The sequence below is a fragment of the Schistocerca piceifrons genome, chromosome 1, assembly GCF_021461385.2.
Source record: "Schistocerca piceifrons isolate TAMUIC-IGC-003096 chromosome 1, iqSchPice1.1, whole genome shotgun sequence".
NCBI lineage: Eukaryota > Metazoa > Arthropoda > Insecta > Orthoptera > Acrididae > Schistocerca > Schistocerca piceifrons.
Window position 1 is genome coordinate 957,155,727 of NC_060138.1, and position 21,687 is coordinate 957,177,413.

General features: G+C 42.1%; 1 protein-coding gene and 1 non-coding gene across 2 annotated transcripts in view; both read left to right on the forward strand.

Moving 5' to 3' along the window:
• The window catches only part of LOC124776806 (discoidin domain-containing receptor tyrosine kinase B-like), a 458,663-nt gene that overhangs the window by 325,465 nt on the left and 111,511 nt on the right, over positions 1-21,687 (forward strand). The gene's annotated exons all lie outside the window — the stretch shown is intronic.
• Trnas-cga lies at positions 20,774-20,848 on the forward strand. The gene has a single exon. It is a non-coding gene; the product is annotated as a tRNA-Ser (tRNA).

A 21,687-nucleotide genomic window follows, 5' to 3' on the forward strand; every position in this document is an offset into this window, starting at 1 on the left:
TTTTAATGGCCAGTAGTGTAAATTCACAACAGGTATCAAAATTTAAATTACCTCATCAGGTGAAGGTATTATAGTATGTCAAGCCGCTTTTACATTCACATCCCATTTGTGAAATTTTGCAAGAAACGATAGTCATGGATTAAAACGCGGCAGTGGAACATGAACAACAGTGAAGCCACCCCGGGACGGAACGCTGCGACTGTCATACACGAACTACATGCACGAGTTTATTTTGCTCAAACGGTTTCAAGTGTTACGGCTTTACACTTATCATCAACGAAATAACAAAAGAGCAATAGGGTTATTGTTGAACGAACATGAGCCTATGAGTTGTTCTACTAACTGAAAAGCATCCCTTTTTACGGTCTTCTACGAATTCCTTTCCAGTGTCGTTTATTCATCTCAGAATAGTACTTGCAGCCTACGTCATCAAATGGCTCTGAGCACTATGGGACTTAACATCTGTGGTCATCAGTCCCCTAGAACTTAGAAATACTTAAACCTAACTAACCTAATGACATCACACACATCTATGCTCGAGGCAGGATTCGAGCCTGCAACCGTAGCGGTCACGCGGTTCGAGACTGAAGCGCCTACAGCCGCACGGCCACACCGGTCGGCCCTACGTCATCAATTATTTGTCATATGTGTTCCACTCTCTGTCTTCCTCTACAATTTAAACTCTCTGAACTCCTTCTAATGCCCTGTACGTTATTCCCTAATGTGTCAACATGTGTTCTATCATCCTGTTACTTTTTCTTGTTAGCTTGTATGTTTTTCCATTTGTTACTTTATTCAGAGAACTTCCTGATTCCTTATCATAGCATTCCACCTAATTTTAAAAAAATGGCCCTGAGCACTATGGGATTTAACTAAATGATTCAAATGGCTCTGAGCTCTATTGAACTTAACTTCTGAGGTTATCAGTCCCCTAGAACTTAGAATTACTTAAACCTAACTAACCTAATAACGTCACACACATCCATGCCCAAGGCAGGACTCGAACCTGCGACCGTAGCGGTCGCTCGGTTCCAGACAGTAGCGCCTAGAACCGCTCTACCACTCCGGCCGGCACCTAATTTTCAACATTCTTCTGTCGTTCCATATCTCAAATGCTTTGCTTCTCTTCTGTTCCATTTTTCTCACAGTAAATGGTTCGCTACCATACAATGCTATGCTTCAAAAGTACATTCTCAGTAATTTCTTACTGACATCCTATGTCTGCTAATAGCAGACTCCTCTTCACCAGGAATGCCGTTTTTGCCTGTGCTATCCTGCTTTTTATGTCTTCCTTCCTTCGTCCGTCACAGGTAACCTTGCTTCCAGGTAGCGTAATTCCTCAACTTATTCTACTTCGTGATCACTAATTTTGATATTAGGTTTCTCGCTATCTCACTTCTGCTACTTTCATTACTTCCGTTTTTCTACCGTTTACTATAAAACTATATTGTTTGCTCACTAGCCTGTTCATTTCATTCAACAGATCTTGTAATTCTTTTTCACTTTCTCTGAGGATGACAACTTCATCAACGAATCTTCTAAATGATATCTTTTCACCTTGAATTTCAATCCTATTCTTGAATCTTTCTTTAATATCCGTCATTGCTTCTTCGGCGCACAGACTGAACAGTGGGGGTGAAAACCGCATCCCTGCCTTATCGCCACTTAATATGAAGAGTTCGTCCTTTGCCTGCCATTGTTACTGTTCCCTCTTGCTCTTCCCTATTACTTACTCCAGTTTCTCTCCGAATTTCGAACATCTTTCACTATTTTAAGTTGTGGACCTCTATTCCAGGTCGAGAAATCCTAAGAACGTGCCTTAATTTTTCTTTAGTCTTGTTTCCATTATAATATAGTACGACTATGGGATTTGCAGCAGAAAAATATTATGTAGTTGTTACATTGTCCAGTGTCCAGGCGACGGTGGTGGTAACCATTGTTCGTTAAAGCCCAATCTTCCTTCTGCAAACGCAGTTTTATCTTCACTCTGCTGCGGTATTTGTGGTGACGGCGCTTATCAGATTCTGTTACTTGAGGAATATTATCGCCTGGTGCTGGGAATAGAGAGAGAGGGAGAGAGAGGGGGGGGCACGGGTGTGGAGAAAGCCATTTTGGATAGGTAAAGGAAATTCCACATTCATCGACCATCGACTATCTTACTCTGAGATCACACAATATCGATTCTTGACGTGTGTACAACCGCCAACGTGAAGAATATTATTTGTGGATGTTCACATGTTTCTTCCACTCAGTGATGTCTAAGAAATGTGTTAATTCAGCGAATCTTTTCTGTTATGTGTGTGACGAGTTGAGGACTAAGTCTCAAAGAGATCCCAGTTTACCGATCGTAAAAATGGCATACAAGTTGTATTTTAAATCAAAGGGAGATGCGGAAATGCTGCAACATGACGTGACATGGACTCGAATAATGTCTGAAGTACTGCTGCAGCGAACTGACACCATGAATCTTGAAGGGCTGTCCACAAATCCTTAAGGGCACGAGGAGTGGAAACCACTTCTGAACAGCACCTTGCAAGGCATCACAGATACGCTCAATGTTCATCTCTGGGGAGTTTGGTGGCCAGCGGAAATGTTTAAACTCAGAAGAGTGTTCCTGGAGCCACTCTGTAGCAATTCTGGACGTGTGGCGTGTCGCATTGTTCTGATGGATTTTCTCCAGCCCGTCGGAATGCAGAATGGACATTAATGAATGCAGGCGACTAGACAGAAAGCTTACGTACGTGTCAACTGTCAGAGTCGTATCTATATGTATCAGGGGACCCACATCACTCCACCTGCATAAGATACACACCATTACAGAGCCTCCAACATTTTGAACAGTCCCCTGTTGACATGCAAGGTCCATGGATTCGTGCGGTTGTCTCCTTACCCGTACACGTCCATCCGATCGATACAATTTGAAACGAGACTCGTCCGACCAGGCAACATGTTTCCAGTCATCAACAGTCCAATGTCAGCGCTGACGGGACCAGGCGAGGCTTAAAGCTTTGTGTCGTGCAGTCATCAACGGTACACGAATGGGCCTTCGACTCCGAAAACCCATATCGATGATTTCTTTAAAGTCATTACCACCATTAGACTGTTGCTCGTTAGCAGTGTTACATTTACATTTACACTGTCATGATTTCGGCTTCAAAGCGCCATGATCAAGTGTTTCAAGTGTTATACAGTGCCTAAGATGGCATACTCTCGTATTTAAAATACACTATTAAACACATTGTCTAAGGGTCGATAATTCTGGTAAAGCCTACTGCTTTGTTTCACCGAGTATACCATCTTGCGTCAAGATGGTATACTCAGTGAAACAAAGCAGTAGGTTTTACCAGAAATATCGACCCTTAGACAATGTGTCTAATAGCGTATTTTAAATACGAGAGTATGCCATCTTACCTTGAATGGAGAACCCCTCAAAGTGGTAGAAAGTTTCACTTATTTAGGGAGTGAAATATCTAGGGATGGAACAATAACTAACGAAATTAATAGGAGGTTACAGAAGGAGGCAATTTCTACCAAACAATAAAACACCTGATTTGGAATAATGAAGTTTCAGAAAGAGCAAAATTCCTTACGTATAAGAATTATTACATACCTGTTGTCACCTATGATGGAGAAACATGGACAATGACATAAAGGTACTGGAGCAGACTGCAAGCAGGGGAAATGAAATTTCTCAGAGCAGTTAAGGGAGAAACAAGAATGGACAGAGTAAGGAATGTAGAGATTAGAAAGGACCTTAACCAAGAAAGTGTGAGAGAAGAAATTGAAAGAAAGAGATAACGATGGTATGGTCATGTTAAGAGGATGCATGGGCAGAGACTCCCCAAAATTATGGAAGAACTAAAGATGGATGGGAAAAGACCTCGAGGGCGCCCAAGAACACGGTGAAAAATGGGAGTGAGATTATCTGTAGAAGGAGAGGTGTGACCTGGCAGCAAGTGGAGGAAGAAAAGTGGTGGGAGGACCGAGCCAAATGGAGAGGACTCATCAGCACCCAGACCCGGCAGTACCTGGAGCGGGATTCGGATATAGATAGATAGATGCCATCTCAGGCACTGCATCACACTTAAAACACTTGATAATAGCACTTTTAAGCCGAAATCATGATAGTGTAAATGTAAATGTAACACTGCAAATAAACTAGAGTCTAATGGCGTTATTGACTTTAAAGAAATATATTATGACTGTGGCCCCCATTATGGAAAATTTATTACACTTGTTGGTGGCCCAGTGTTGAAATATGTAGCAATTTGCAGAAGCGTTGCACTTCTGTCGCATTGAGCGATTCTCTTCAGTCGTCGTTGGTCCCGTTCTTGCAAGATCTTTTTGAGGTTGGAGCGATGTCGCACATTTGATATTTTGCCGGGTTTCTGATATTTACGGTGCACTCGTGCAATTGTTGTACGAGAAAATCCTCATTTCATCGCTACCTCGGTGATGGTGTGTCCCACCGCTCGTGAGCCGAGTGTAGCATCACGCTGAAATCCACTTAAATCTTGACAAACTGCCATTGCAGCAGCAGTAACCGATCTAACAACGGTACCAGACGCTTATTGCCTTGTACAGGCGCTGCCGAGCACAGTGCCATATCCCGCCAGTTTACTATCCAGGAATTTGAATATGCAAGCCTATACCAGTTTGTTTGGCCCTTCAGTGTAAATGGGCTGCTCACAAAATGTGGGAAGCGTCAATATTTGGAAGAATGGTGCCTGCTTATAGATTCCTCATAGAGTAGTCTCAAAGGTGTTCTCTTACATAATGGAAACGAGAAACCATCGATACCAGTGGCTCATTCCATTCAGTTAAACGAAATAAGAGAACATAAAGCTACTCCTGAATTACACTGGCTATTCGAATCATAATTGGAAAATCGATGGAGAAATCAAAATTATGGGCCTACTTCTGAGAATGCTACTAGTTACAAAAAATGATGCTATTCCTTGTCTCACATAGATAGTAGGGCATGAAAAGACCATTACGTAGTCAAAGAATGGTCCTCTACATAAATTTTCAGTCCTGGTGAAAAAATGTGTCGCATGAGCCCCTTGTTGAAAAAGAGAGTTTACTGTTACCACCAGTATTAAACTTGTGCTTTATGAAGAATTTCGTGAAATCGACGGACAAAAATGGCCAGGATATTCAGTTTTGACTCTAGAATTTTTCTTTCCATTAGCACTGTCGAAAGGAAGAATTTTCATTGGGCCTCAGAACCGTTCAAATGGTTCAAATGGCTCTGAGCACTATGGGATTTAACTTCTGATGTTATCAGTCCCCTCGAACGTAGAAATACTTAAACCTAACTAACCTAAGGACATCACACACATCCATGCCCGAGGCAGGATTCGAACCTGCGATCGTAGCGGTCGCGCGGTTCCAGACTTTAGCGCCTAAAACCACTCGGCCACCTCGGCCGGCCTCAGAACCGTAACTTGGTGGAAGTTTATTACCAGATACTGAGAAGTCAGTTTGGCTTGCTTTTAAACATGTATGATACATTTTTTGGGGAAACGTAATATCTGAAAATTACCGGAAATGACGAAACACATGCTGGACTATGAAACTTCCTGGCAGATTAAAACTGTGTGCCGGACCGAGACTCGAACTCGGGAAGCTGTGAGGACGCGGCGTGAGTCGTGCTTGGGTAGCTCAGTTGGCAGAGCACTTTCCCGTGAAAGGCCTAGGTCCCAAGTTCGAGTCTCGGTCCGGCACACAGTTTTAATCTGCCAGGAAGTTTCATTTCAGCGCACACTGCGCTGCAGAATAAAAATCTCGTTCTGGAAACACGCTGGACTGTTAGAACGCTATGGGGAGCAACATGTCTCTGACAATATATTTCCTTCATTCCTATTTGGATTTATTGCCACCTAATCTTAGAGATGTGAGCGATTTCACGAGGGTATAGCTGCCATGGAAAGAATATAAAGGAAGATGGTCACAAAACCTTTTGACAGATTACAGCTGAACACTCCTACAAGAAGTCTCACCATCCACCAACAAACGAAAAGTTTCCACCTTATAAGTAAATTTCAAGTTTAGTATCAGCTTTCTCGAACTATTTTCATTTTAGAATTTTTTTTTTAATATATACAATTACTTTTGTTAAATGATCTGTGTCGCGGACTGCGCGGCCCTTCCCGTCGGAGGTTCTAGTCCTCTCTTGGGCATGGGTTTGTATTAAGTGGTGTGTACGTCTAGGGAACGATGACCTAAGCATTTTGGTCCATTAGGAATTCACATACATTTGAACATTTTTACATGAACTGTGTGTTAATTCCTGTATTGTTATAAAGGCGATTCCAGGTTTCTTGAAAGTGGCATTATGTGGCGCATTTTTTCCAGCAAAACTAATACCGGATGGAATATTCCTGATTCCAATTTCGCAGTTAGCGTCTTTAATTTGATAAAGAACACATATTTTCATCTTGTGGCAAGATACTCAGCTCGGATTTATTGCACTGTGAATTATCTAACCGATCCTCAGTTAATTCTCTGGTTCTTCTGTACATTATTCTTGTCAGCAACTTCGATGCATGAGCTGTTACTCTGATTGTGCGACGGTTCTCACACTTATCAGCTCTTGCTTGAGTGGATAACGTTTTTCCGAAAATCTGATGGTACATCCCGAGTCTCTTAGATTCTACATACGAACCCGAAGACTCGTTTGGTTGCCGTTTCAATGTTTTTAGAACTTTATCTATCCATTCTGCCTTATTTGACCTTGTTGAGTCCTACAAAGCTCTTTTAAATTCTGACTCTAATGCAAAATGCCCCTCTGTTGTATATCAGTTCCAGTTTCTTCTTGTATAACGTCATCAGAGAATTTTTGCCGCTAATGGATGACTTCAGTATACTGCTTCCACGTATCCGCTTTCTCCTCTGCTTCTAACAATGGGTTTTCCGTTGCACTCTTAACGTTGCCGACATTGCTTTTAGTTTCACCGAATTTCCTTTCACATCTCGATATGCCGAGTGAGTGCGCCCGACTAACATTTCTTTTTGGATTCCTTCATATTTTTCCTGAAGCCATTTCGCTTTGGCTTCTCTGCGGTTCCTGTTTGCTTCATTCCGAACTGATTTGTATTGGTGTATTCCGGTGATCCCCTTGTAATTCCTTTTTCCGTCGATAAACTTAATTATCTCTTTTGTTAGCCGAAGTTTCTTTACAAATACCTTTCTATTGCTTTTTTAATCTTTCCAGTATATGTGGTTGCTCATTTCTTAGATGTCCTGTCCGTTAACGAACTTCAAAAGCGCCTTATCCTTCTTCAGCACTTCAGTATCCCACTTCCTTAGACACTGATTCTTTCGTAAGGTTCTCTTAAACTTCGTTCTACTCTTCATCATTACTAAATTGTGGTCTGAGTCTTTATCTGCTCCTAGATGTGCCTTACAGTCCAGTATCTGTTTTCTAAATCTTTGTCTGACTATGATGTAATCCAGTTAGAATCTTCCCGTGCCTCCGGTCCTTTTGCACGTGCACCTCCTCCCTTAATGATTCTGGAGCGGAATATTCGCGGTTGCTAGCTCAAATTTATTGCAGAACTCAGTTAGACTTTTTCCTCTCTCGTTCCTACTACTAAGTCTCCCGTAACCGTTTCTTCTACTCCTTCCCCTATAATCGCGTTCCAGTTCTCTACGATCATTAGATTTTCATCTGCCTTTACGTTCTGAATTACCGGTTCATTGTTCCCATATATTTTCTCTATCTGTTCATGTCGTGCTTCAGACGTCGAATTGTTTACTTGAATTATTGTTGTCAGCGCCGGTTTTCTGTCGATTCTGGCAATAACAATACTACCACTGAACTGTTCACAGCAACTCTCTGCCGTACCATTCTATTCATAACGAATCATGCTCCTGGTCTACCATTTGGTGCCGCTGCTGACATTGACCTATCATCTGACCAGAAATACTTGTCTTCTTTCCATTTCACTTCATAGACCCCCACAGTATCTAGAATGAGCCATAGCATTTCCCTGTTGAGATTTTCTAGCTTCCCTACCACGTTCAAAATTCTGACAGGCCCTGCCCCGACTCGTAGAATGGTACGATGTTGTTGTTTATTCCATCTTTTTTCTCATGGTCACCTCCCTCTTGGCAGTCGGCTCCAAGAGGTCCGAAAGGGGGACTAAACCTAAGTCTTTTGCCAGTAGAGAGATCATCCTGACACTTTTTCAATCACATGCGACATGTCATTGATTATACATTAGGTGTCTTTAATGCAATGGTTTCTGTTGCCTTCTTCACGTTCTTGCCGTTTAGCATCTCTGAGGGCAAGAGGGTACCCTGAACTTCTATCCACTCTTTCTCCCTCTTTGATAAAGCAGTTGGCACAAAAAGGTTGGTTGTTATACCGGGAGTGTTCGGTCTCCTTGCTGATGACTTTTATTCAGAATTTAAGCAATGATTAGGTTCGAACACAGGCCGTATTGATTACTAGTCAAAGATTCTACTCGTAAGACTACGTGTCCTTGATTAAGGGTTATAGGAAAAAAGTGTAGAGGTATTTGTGATGGGGAGAGGGGGTTATTAGTTACACTTGTTTCATGACTGACTAGAGGCTATCATCTCCCTGTGCCATCCACAATCGGGACACTTAAACTAAATTTTGTTATTTTCAAGTGAGGAATCACAATGCTGTGCTGCACCAAGTTTACTGTTCAGCTACCTGACATTTTTCAGCGCTGATCTCTCAAGTGAGTCACCCATCCATGGTTCACGAACTGAGCTTCTAATGCCCACTGAGCCCTTCAACATTTAAGACTTTCTTAACCACGGCTTCAAGACATGGTCGGATAGCAATTCTACGCTACATTTCACAAAATGTGGTTTTGATTTCATGTGACGAGGATACGGAAAATATGGAAACGAGTCAGTGACATGTGTGTGCTTGAGTTGTGTACGTGGGTGGCTAAATCGACAGAGCAGCATCAAGTCTCGATCCAACAGCAGTATTTCAACGTTTCACAGAAATTCAGCCAAGTGTAAAAGAATTTCATCTTACTACATTCCTTTTCATATTGTCACTGAATCTCGGTGGATGATACATACAACTCACTAATTCATTAGCATACGTATCTTTGCCACACAGAATAACACATTGACTGATACAGATTTTTCCCAATTTTCCCAATTATCCAGTCATATGTTCTTTGCACTTCCTTTATTCTTTTTCCAAGCCCCTATTCATGCGCCAACAGCCTTGACGCTACATTCTTTCCCCTTACCAAATGAACTGTCATTTTAGGACAGAGTAATGCTGTTAAACACCGTTCACACGACCCAGAGTGCTTAAACTACCTGTATTAGTCCATTCCGTCCAAGTAAGGGCCTGTGAGTATCAGACTGCAGTCGCGAGTCTGCACATCCGCAGCCAACAGAAACATTAGTCACGGATCAGTGAGCTAGCATATGATTGTCTGCTTATAGAATTGGCACAAAGGAAATTACATTTGCGGCGGAGACAGCGTAGATCGGCCACCCAAGTGATGTATGACTGCCTCTGCGGTTTGCAGTGAAGGAACTGCCTCTGTGTGCCGACATCATGGAGTCTCACTTACAGTACTAAACAGTCATGGTCTCGTAACCTAAAATTTCGACTGCATAGAGACGCTGTCATTCAATCAATTAGGCTGCAAGTCGAAGGTCTTGGAGGACAAGTAAAAAATGGTTGGAGCTGTGGACGTTGATGGCAGCGAATGATCAGATGACACAGTGCACACACCAATAGCTTCCTTGGAAGATGTCTGCTCGTCTCGCAATCTTTGATCATAACAGAGATAGAAGGTGTTAACGTCTTTCAACTTTTAGCTAGCAAAAACCGCAGCAATTCATGTTTTTACCGAATGTTACTCGGGTATTTCCGTCTCTTTTTTCTCCATACGAAATCCATATCGTCGTATCAGCGATGCTTTGGTTCGGGCAAATGCAGTATTTTTGACAGACGCAAAGGCGCTGAAGCTTGGACTATTAAGGACGTGAGATCCTTGTATTCGTCAGTCACTTGACGATATGACATCACGGATACTTCGGCGACGTAGGAACACAGTTCTCAGTTCCACTGGAGATAAAACACAATGGTGGGAGCGGCATGTAGTGAGATCAATGGCGAACGGCTTGGGCGTTTGTTAAATATTTCTATCAAATTTCTATCTATTACGTGCGTAGTGGTCAGCGAATAATTGCACTTTTAATGGTGAGTTCGCAGCTGATGACAACTTATGTTGTATGTCCTTTCGGATTGTCCGAAAGAACAGACACCATGCATTCATGAACCTGATTCGCCTCGATGGGCAATGAATCCACAACATTCAGTTCGGATGCACATTTATGTTAGACCTCTAGCAGGACTCCACAATTGCCGAGCATAGAGAACATGGAAGGGGATTGCAGATAGGTGGCGCTAGGTGAGAATATGCTTGGGCCGTGAAGCCTGCCGAGATAGTCCAAGCTTTGGCGAAAAACTCTGTGACCGGATGGCGTAATGGCTGACGCAACTGCCTAATAAACAGCAGATTCCGGGTTCTAGTCCCGGACAGCCACACATTTTCACTCGTTGCTGCTGATTCCGCATAAAGTCCCGATGGAACTGATATCATTAGTTCCTTCCCTTTCGTTTCCTTTGGCCACCCTCCACCTTCAATTTACATATTAACATTATGCCTTCTGATACCTTATATTTTATCTATGAATTGCTAGCGCATGTTAAAACCATCCAGATACGAAAATCAGTGCTCTAAACTCTACCGCGATAGCTTGTACCCGGGATACCATGGATTCTTATTTCTTCATTATGAAGTATTCCTTTTTTGTTTACGAATTCTACACGAATATTTCAGCTGATAAGTAAGCAACAGCAAATCACTTTTACTCTTTTCATTATATAATAGGAAACAGACGATGTTGTATGTGGATAATGACCCGAAAATAAAAGATACATGAACTCGCTCTCGATGTTGTTAAACATTCATCACGAATTGCTTCATCTGTCATTTTCTTCGTTACTCTTTGTTCTGCTGGTGTAGCTTCAGACTGAAAGTGTCCTTAACCGTGTGGTGCGCCATTTCAACTACAGTGGACGGCTTTTACTGGTCGCTTCCTTGGCGTTTTCAAGCAGTAATAAAGCGGCAAATGCATGCAGAGCACAGCATCATTATGGAGGGCACACTGCGTGGACTACGTGCATTTACAAACTCAGGACTGATAGAAAACGCCAAAGAACCGACCTGTAAAATCTCTCCATTATGGTGGACACGGCGCACCATAGGGTTAAGGACAGTAATAGACCTTACTGTTTAATGGAACTATCTCTTTCAAAGGAACATACTGTTTACCTTAAATGCGTTGTAATAACTACCAGTAAAGTAGGTTTGCTGAGATACAGCATCTTTGCAGAGTAAGTTTGAGTGCTTCAGAGTAAACATTTCTCTGCCTTCCCCACAAAACAGGTATCCGTTGGGTGTTGATTTGGGTCATACAGTTAGCAACAGAGAACAGTACATTTTCTGCGACGATTATCCGGATGAAATATGGGAACATATCACAGCATTCAGTTTTCCACTACTGTACACGTGACAAGAAGTTACATCGCTGTCTGAGCTCGAAAGCGTAGTACCAAGCAATCTCCCAAGTTCAGGAAGTTTGAGCTGTTAAGGAAATAGAAATTGCTGTTATTTCTACTGGACCTTGACAGGAGATCTGGGACTGGGTGACAAGCGGTGAATGAATACTACGTAGAACTAGAATCGGAGACAAAATTGAGAGAGGCAGGCGCATAAATACGACCATGGTTTGAGACGTAAAAGAGTCGAATCTTACTGAACTTTTACTTCGAAGTCACCCTACGAATGCTGGTGTCTTACGGAGTAGTGATAATAAATGGATCGGAATGTTACAGATTGTTGATGGAACGAAGATTTCGTTTATTGCATAATGAAGCCCGTCTACAAAAGGTGCCTGCTTCTCAAGTACTGCAGAAAGTTCGTCGGATTTGAAGATTCGGAGCACCCACCACGTACTAGAATCCTCATCAGATGACTAGAGGAGCTGTAAGCATAGTGAGTGAACAGTTCGTCGGAATCGAATCAAAAGCTCGTACCTTCATCAGTAAAGCATATAGGCAAAATGGTTGGTAACATAAAAATTTTAGTACATTTTCGTTATTAATGAAAGTAAATGGGGGACCGATCCCATTTCTGCAAGAAAGGAGAGCTCGTTGGCCGTTATCTTTATTGTATGCTGGGTAGTTTCTTCGACAATTGGTTGTGATATATGAAAATTGTATGCCATACCGAGACTGGAACTCCGATTCCTGCGGTTTCCATGTGGCGCGTAAATGTATGTGACTTGAAAACAGTGTGGCGGACCGGAATTATAGTTCGAATCCTAATCTGCCAATTCGGCTCAAGTTTAGTATGTCAATTACAATCGCGTTAATAATAAAATGTACTTCTCCAGAACTAATTTTTATATTTTGTGTCTTCATTTTTCCAGTTTGTATATTGATGAAAAGTATCGACTTTCGGAAAAAAGTTAGACAGAACTCTTACTGGTGAAGGATCACCTTGCTCCTTCCACACCACCCCAGTGAAGGGATAGCATAAATATTACCAACTATGTAGTTGCACGTACGAAGAGATAAAACAAATTATTATTCGAAGGCTCCACTTGTGAATGATCTGGACAGATCTGGGTACAATTTGAAAGAGCAGTTATAACACCCCTACTTCTCCTCGGCAAACAACCGTACGGTGATTGGCGGAGGCTACCACGTACCAACACTAGTAACTTCATATTCTGTAATACCCGCAAGTGGAGCGAGGAAATAACGACTGTCTAAAAGCCTCCAAAGGAAATTTAATTTCTTGCATCTTATCCTCATGGCCCTTACGGAAAACGTAGAATCGCTCTGCTGTCGGCCTCAAATGTCGGTTTTCTAAATTGTTCAATAGTGTCTTGCGGTAAGAACATCGTCTTCCCTCTTCGGAATCCCATTTGAGTTCAGGAAGCATCTCCGTAATACTTGCCTGCTCACCGAACCAGCCGGTAACAAATCACGCAGCCGCCTCCTTAATTGGTTCGATGTCTTCCCAACGCTAGAATAGTGCTCAACAAGTGGTCACATTAGCGTTATATAAGTCGTCTTCCTTATTGAAGGGCTACACTTTCCCAAAATTATCTCAATGAAACGAAGTCGAGCATTCGCCATCCCTACAACTAACCTGACGTGCTCATTCCATTTCATATCACTTTGCAAACGTTACGCCTAGATATTTAATCGAAAAGACTGTGTCAGGCTGCACCCTAATAATTCTGTATATGAAATTTGTAGGACTGCTTTTCCCACTTATGTGCATTAACTTACATTTTACTACATTTAGAGCAACCTGCCATTCATCACGCGAACCAGAAGTTTTGTCTAAGTCATCTTGTATCCTCCCACAGTCTCTAAACTTCGCCACCTTTCCGTACATCACAGTGTCATCAGCAAGCAGCCGTAAAATGGCTGTTCGCCCAGTCCGGCAGGTCATTTATACATATAGAGGATCAAAGCGATACAATCACACATCCTTGGGGCACTCCTGACAGTACCCTTGTCACTGGTGAACCTGGCACCCTTGTCACTGGTGAAATCTCACCGTCGAGGACCATGTACTGAGTCCTATTACTCAAAAAATCTCTGCAATGGGGCATCGTGTCAAATGCTATCCGGCAATCTAGGAATATGGAATCTGACTGTTGACCTCCATCTATCCATAAATTGTAGGATATCATGTGAGAATACAGGTAAGCTGAGTTTCGCACGACAGATACTTTCTAAATCCGTGATGATTTGTTCGAAGAAGCTTTTCAGTCTCATGGAAATTTATTATATTCGCAACCAGAATGTGATCACGAATTCTGCATTAAACTGATGTTAAGAAATTGGTCTGTAGCTACGCGGATCTTATGTACAAAAGTCAGCGTACAAGAGTCATCTGCGCCTTTTTCCATTGCCAGCCGTTGTGCCCGAGCGGTTCTAGGCGTTTCAGTCCGGAACCGGGTGACTGCTAAGGTTGCAGGTTCGAATCCTGCCTCGGGCGTGGATGTGTATGATGTTCTTAGGTTAGTTAGGTTTAAAAAGTTCTAAGTTCTAGGGGACTGATGACCTCAGATGTTAAGTCCCATAGTGCTCAGAGCCATTTGAACCATTTGAATCTTTTTCCATTAGCTTGGGACTTTTTGCCTGCCGAGAGTTTTACGAAAAAATGCAAGCTAAGTAATCTCTGAAACACCAAACTGGGATTCTATCTGGACCTGGTGATGTATTTGTTTCAACCACTTCAGACTCTTCTCTACGCCACGGATGCTAATTTACATGTCCTCCATGAAGGCGTTTGTACAAGAGTCAAACGACGGTATGTTTGCTCGATCCTCATGCGTAAATGGTTTCTTAAACGATAATTTTAAAACTTCAGCTTCCCTTTTGCTATCTCTTCGTGCCACACCAGACTGGAATAAATATCTATGGGGAGAAGCATTCCACACGCTTACTGATTTTACGCACAACCACAATTTTCTCGGGTTCTCGACAAGATCTTTCGCTAATATGTTACAATGGAAGTTCACACGTTGCTCTTCTTAGGGACGCACAAATTTTTACGAACTTGTGCCTATCAATATTTTCGCCTTCTTTTTCTGTCGAGAATGCAACAATCTCTGTTTCCTAATCATTTTCCGAGTGTGGATATTAACGGAGGGTTGTTTTCACTTTTAATCCACTTACTTGGGCACACACATCTCCACAGCGCGATATACAATCAGTTTAAATATTGCCCATGATCCTTTTACGTCCGCCGTTCTGGAGCTAAGCAAAGTCCATTCATTGTCGAGGTGGGATGCTAATAACTATTTATCTCCTTTTTTCTAGCATAAACACTCTCCTGGGCTTATTGGCGGATTTATTAACTTTAGTAACCATCATTGTTACGATGACGTCATGATCACTAATTCCTGTTTCTGTTCTGAGACTGGCTGTAAGGTCAGGCCTATTTGCAGTTATAAGGCCTGTTGAGTTTGAATTCCCTCATTAGATGTTGAGGGCAGTTTTAGGAAACATGTACAGAAATACTCCTCAAGACTGTCTGTCCGTACAGCCTGCAGTGAATCCATAGACGTTCTAGTCTATACTTGCCTGCAGCTTACGGTCTAGTGGCTATATAACACTGCAACAGCATTTACGTAGCTTACGTAATCAACTACCAAATTTGGTTTATCACTTATTATGCCCCAACAGAACAAATAGTCCTGTCACGGAAAAGCCACGTATAACACTACCGTCTGCTACTGCTATACCATAACCTCGAAACTTGAGGCAGTTTGCAAAACAGAATTATTTTGTTAGAGTGACAATGATATAAAGCAACAGAGCAGTGTTACCCTCTGAGAGGAATTTTATTATGTTGACCGTATTGTACCTAACGGAGTGGCTTATCGGAAGTAGTCAGAATTACGCAAATATTTTAACACTACGAACAAAATTGTGCCTATCTGCACTGTTCAACTGATAAAGAAAACGGTCGCCAGCCTAACTAGGCAAGAGAATGGTTAACATTCTCGTTCAAGAAAATAGTTATTAATAACTCTAATGGAAAAACCAACCTATACTTGGCCACAAGCGAGTGCAATGAACTCTGACACATACATATGTTTTAAGATTGAAGCTAACAACTGGGGCAGCACAAACTATTTGCAAAATTATAAGAGATACCGAAACACCCTATTACTTTCAGGCTTTAAAGAAATTATGGTTTTTATAATTAGTGGTCTTCCCATTACTTGTTACCCAGCATTAATACAATAGACAAACTGTGGATCCTGTTATATTATTAATATGCACTTCCTATACACAAGAGAGACATACACTTAACAAACATGAGTATATAACGTTTCACAACTGCAGTTTTCCACTTTTACTACAGCGAAACACAATGTTGACAAAATTGCAAGAAACTGATTCACCTTTTTGAATTTACTACAGATATCAAGGTGATCATTTGCTAAACAAAACTTTAGAAGCCTCAGTCTTAAGAACTTTTAATTTTGCAGTTGGCAACAGCACTTTAATAAGCAGTTTTAATAGGAAAATTATTTTCAGCAAACACCATTTACTTTAACTCACTCTCTTGCCACGTTAACTTTAACTTCCTTTTTACTAAGTTCAAGAGGCATTAATTAGCATAACATTGGTCATAAATGTTCTTTCAGTAGGGACACTCGGTAATTACTTTAGTTCAAACGGAGAGGAACCTGAGAGGTGTTATGATAAGGAGGAAAATCAAGGTAGGTACATAAATTCAGATATAAATTACCTTATATTTAAGCACATTAGCACATCCATTACGCTGATCCTTCACTGTACATCATTATAGTATTACGTTACAGTGATTGCGCACCGTGGTGGCAACTGCTTGTTGGTAGGTGGATTCGCGGACAGAATTGCTGGACTCTGTCATTTCTTGGTGGCGACGACAGATACAAATTCCAGAATAGTTCCAGCTATTTATCCATCCATCCGAGGCATTGGAAAGTAGCAGAAATCCTCTGTCGGAACCAGCACGATATGCAACATTTACATGACAGTGCACAGTTTGGTAGCTCGTCCCCGACTCGTAGCTCGTCCCCGACTGACTATCAGTTCCACCTTTTCTACATAGGCCAACCACAATTTGCGCGTGCTACACAGTTCCGTTCCCGAGGGGAACCACTACACCATTTACATACAAACTAACTAAGAACCCTAAGTGAGGATCAGCAATTTACATAACACTAACCAAATGCATTAAATAAAGCAAAACATTTACACATATTGACATCTCTACAAAAAATTATTCACACAAAATTACAATTATATACAGTAAGTCTTGTTCCCTCAAAATGGGACGAAGAGTTTAAATGAAAGATATGCTACACAGCATAGAACCAAACCATGACATCAAAGTTTGTATGAAGAAAGCAGTATACAATTTTATGTTATCAATTCAATCACACACATTTACAGAAGCACAGCAATGTAACATTAAAAGAAACAAAAGCAAAATAAATCAGTACAGCATTAGAGCTATGGTGTTACAGCTAGGGTTGCTGCTTGTGAATCACGGGCTCTCTGGTTCGATTCACGGCCGGGTCGGGCATTTTTCCGCCCAGGGACTGGGTATTTGTGTTGTCTTCATCATCTCATCATCATTCAGGAAGTGTCGAGATTGCAATTGCGAAGATATGGAGCAGTAAACTAGGAAACTTTGTTACGAATACTTCAGAAATTTACTGTTAAAATTTTGACAGTCGAAGTGTCTCTGCATCGTACGCGCTCTGATTTCACCCCCTGCATATCGACCAGAGAGCGTCCGTCAGAGGACCTCAGACTACCACCTCGCGAAGAAACCCAAATGTTCCCTCTACAAGTATGGCGCCAGGCCACTATCTGCTTCCTTTGTGTAGTGCACACCTGACGTATCACGGGGAGTCCTACATATCTGCACCCTAGAACGCAAGTTCAGAAACCTGCCGTAATGACTGTCTCAGAAATGACGGAGAATCTGATTCAGACCCTCCTCTCGGTTCCAGACAAAGTATTCCAATGAACTCTGTGTACAATACTGCAAGTAGGCTATGTTCCTATGCTTAAAATATGGTTCGGATTGTTCTGATTGATTACGACATTCAGATCGCATTTACAGTCAACATTCGCACAAAATATCTGCTATTTTTGTGTAATTAAAGCAGAGAAACCATTAAAAAGCAAGATTTGGTCACATGATCGGAAACACTCTGCTACTGGCTAAGCTCTGGGGTCGTCACAGACTAGGAGTAATACGAAGGTATATGTGTGTTGCAGCAGTGTTAACAGAAGTTACTAGTTTTCTACGTAATTTTTCTGCAAATAGTTTAGCCATTTTGTGATGGAAAACGCTTTTACAACTTTTAAGTTCAATTAGGAACGAATTTTGTGAACACTGACAATGGAAACCTTACGAAAGTTTATGTGTTTATGCTCCATTCATTTTGATTGGCAATATATGCAAGGACGGACATTCTTTTCCCGCTCCCTGCAACATCAGTAAACTGTCTCAAAACCAAGAAATTGCATACCTTTGGCAAACGAGTCCGTATCTTTCAGTGTCGCCCATCAGTCATGAACTACGATACAAAGCACAATAAAATAATTGTTGTCAAATCTTAAGATTTATTTCCGCTATACAAGATACGCAGCAGACACGCCGCCCGTTAAGAAGCGCTCCATTACGCAACGGATAGAGCAAGTGATTGCAGAGAGTAAAAAGTTCTACCCAAAATACGAAAATACTGTCAACAAATGGTGGGCTGTGTTACATATAGCTTCACATTAATCTTAATCTGGGAAATGTACATACGAGGGTAGATGCATGTACTTTGCGTACAAACAATTTGCTGTTTTGAAAAGCATTGTTAGAAGTGAATGTATCACCATACCCCCACAGTACATCGAGGTGTAGAACGATGAGGTTTTCTATGCGGAGAACCTAACAAACGACCTAGGGATAACTTGTTATTACATCTACAACTACATCCATACTCTGCAAGCCACCTGACGGTGTGTGGCGGAGGGTACTCTGAATACCTCTATCGGTTCTCCCCTCTATTCCAGTCTCGTACTTTTCGTGGAAAGAAAGATTGTCGGTATGCCTCTGTGTGGGCTCTAATCTCTGTGATTTTATCCTCATGGTCTCTTCGCGAGATATACGCAGGAGCAAGTAATATACTGCTTGACTCCTCAGTGAAGGTATGTTCTCGAAACGTCAACAAAAGCCCGTACCGAGCTACTGAGCGTCTCTCCCGTAGAGTCTTCCACTGGAGTTTGTCTATCATCTACGTATCGCTTTCGCGATTACTAAATGATCCTATAACGAAGCGCGCTGCTCTCCGTTGGATCTTCTCTATCTCTTCTATCAAACCTACCTGGCACGCATCCCACACTGGTGAGCAATATTCAAGCAATGGGGGAACAAGTGAATTGTAAACTACTTCCTTTGTTTTCGGATTGCATTTCCTTAGGATTATTCCAATGCATCTCAGTCTGGCATTTGCTTTACCGACGATCGACTTCATATGATCATTCCATTTTAAATCACTCCTAATGCCTACTCCCAGATAATTTATGGAATTAACTGCTTCCAGTTGCTGACCTGCTATATTTTAGCTACATTATAAAGGATCTTTCTTTCTCTGTACTCGCAGCATATTACACTTGTCTACATTAAGGTTCAGTTGCCGTTCTCTGCACCATGCGTCAATTCGTTGCCGATCCTCCTGCATTTCAGAACATTCCACAGTCTACAACTTTACCAACCGAGCTACCAAATGATGCGCAATGAAGCGGATATAACGAAAATTTTAACTATGAGTTTAATTTCCTTGAATGACGATACCCTTTTTTGTAAGAGTGGGAAAGCTTATATCGGAGGTACATTAACGTTAACTTCAGGGTGCAAGACTTTATTAATTAAGTAAGGCAACTTGGGCATCGACGTTGTGGCATTTTGCCGGTACAGTGCAACCACTTGTTACGCACCTTCTCATTCTCGGCAACATTGAAAAACAATTTTTCAAACGTTTTTATGGAAGTATTTGTACAGTGCGGTTCTACGCGCCATTTATAAACCATTTTCCGAAAAGTTAATTTTAAAACATGGCATCAATGTGAATTAGCTTTGCGACAGTAGGATCAGCGAGCTAGACTATGACGTCACAGGCATCACATGAGTCGAATGGAGCGTTTTAGTAGGCTTTCAAATTATTTGAATTTCATTACCGATTCTATAAGAGAATACTGAAATTCAAGAGGGAAAAAAGCAGATTGTGAGCATAAAATGACATAATTAAACATTTAAGACGATTTCCAGTAAACAGTTACATACCTTATTGTGAGCCTTGCTTGCTTCAGGCGAGCAGAGACATCAGTTTCCACAACCTCAGCCTGGTGCCCCGCCAGTTGGCCGTAGGAACTGAGGGATGTCCACAGAACCCAAGCATTGGGCATCATTGGTGTCTACATAAGAAAAAAGTTACAGATTACTTTATCCTACACCCCTGATAGCGACAGGCATGGCCTCCTGCAAGTCTCCGATAAGTAATCCCGCAACCCTTCCCCCCTACCGGCAGACACACCGTTTACACATGGGAATTATTTCCGGCCGTGGACGTCATTTCCCTAAGGAGTTCCTTAACTTGCTCCCGATAGCTATTGGACCTCTCCCCATGTGTGCCTGCTCGGACTCTGCTGAGCGAGCCTATGGTGTGGATGGCCGAGGCCAGCCTCCGCTGCGACTCTCCGCCTCGAACGAAGTGTTGGCGCAACAAGCTGCCACTCATCCTGCAGTGAGCGCGGATCCACCGCGTCGGGCACTCTGAAAGGTGCCTCGACAGCAGAGCCCTTGGGTGAAGCAAGGGAGACCTGAGATGGCCCATACTACCCGCCAGTCCCTCCGCTGCAGTCACACCCTGAAGCAGCACCATGAAGACCGCTGACCGTCGCCATGAGCGTCTTCAACTGTTCGGGAACTGCGGACAGCTCGTCCTCCATCCGCACACAGCAAGCACACACACTATACGTCCTACTACTGGTACCTTGAGAATTGAACTACGAAAACAAATAGAGAAAGCTAAGCTTCTATGAAGATTGGTAGGTAGGAGACGAGGTACTGGCAGAAGTAAAGCTGTGAAGACGGGTCGTGAGACGTGCTTGGATAGCTCAGTTGGTAGAGCACTTGCCCTCGACAGGCAAAGGTCCCGAGTTCGAGTCTCGGTCTGGCACACAGTTTTAATCTGTCAGGAAGTTTCTTTTCAGGAAATGCTAAGTATGTGCGTGCCTAGTCACCAGGTGTTTCGCCAACGGAGGCTGGCAACTGAGAGCTGTGATCAACGGTTAATGGCCGTCCAAAACCAAACAAATGTCGACATCCCGAATCAAAACATGACCGTTGCTAAATCGCTTTACTGTACCTCTCAAATACAAAAATACGCAATGAATTTCAGATTTAAACTGTGCAAGCTCACAAAAACGTGCAAAGAATTTCATAACTAACCTGAGAACACAAACAGAGAAGCTAAATATGCTACTTGCTACCCCCCAGATGATTTACTCACAAAGACTGACGGCTGATTTATGCTCTCACATTTCTCAAGCTTTTCCATAGCTTTCAAGTATTCATCAACGTAAAGATTTATTTTGTCAACTGTCGCACTAAAAATTCTTTCTGACACTCGAATTTCACATGAAAAAGCCAATCAGCATCAAACTTTTAGTTTTTGTCCATTTAAAACGTACAGATAATTCGAATAGTATGCCAATCTAAGAAGATTCATTAATTAATGTGAGCATGGAAACACTCATAGTGTTCAAACTTTAATACACAGCATTTAAGATTTGAAGGGTGCCAGGTTTTATTCCAGTTTGCAATATTGCAAAATGGGGCACATCCACTTGTTCTGATATAAATGAATACTGTTATATTCCTTTTGCAGTTTGCTTGGAACTACAATCACCTACCGCAAGGGTGGCCTGGAATTCGGCTCACTGGCAATGTCCTGTCACCAGTGCCGTAGCGCTCAGCCCGGCTAGCATAGTGTGTGATGAGGAGAAACCGCAAATGC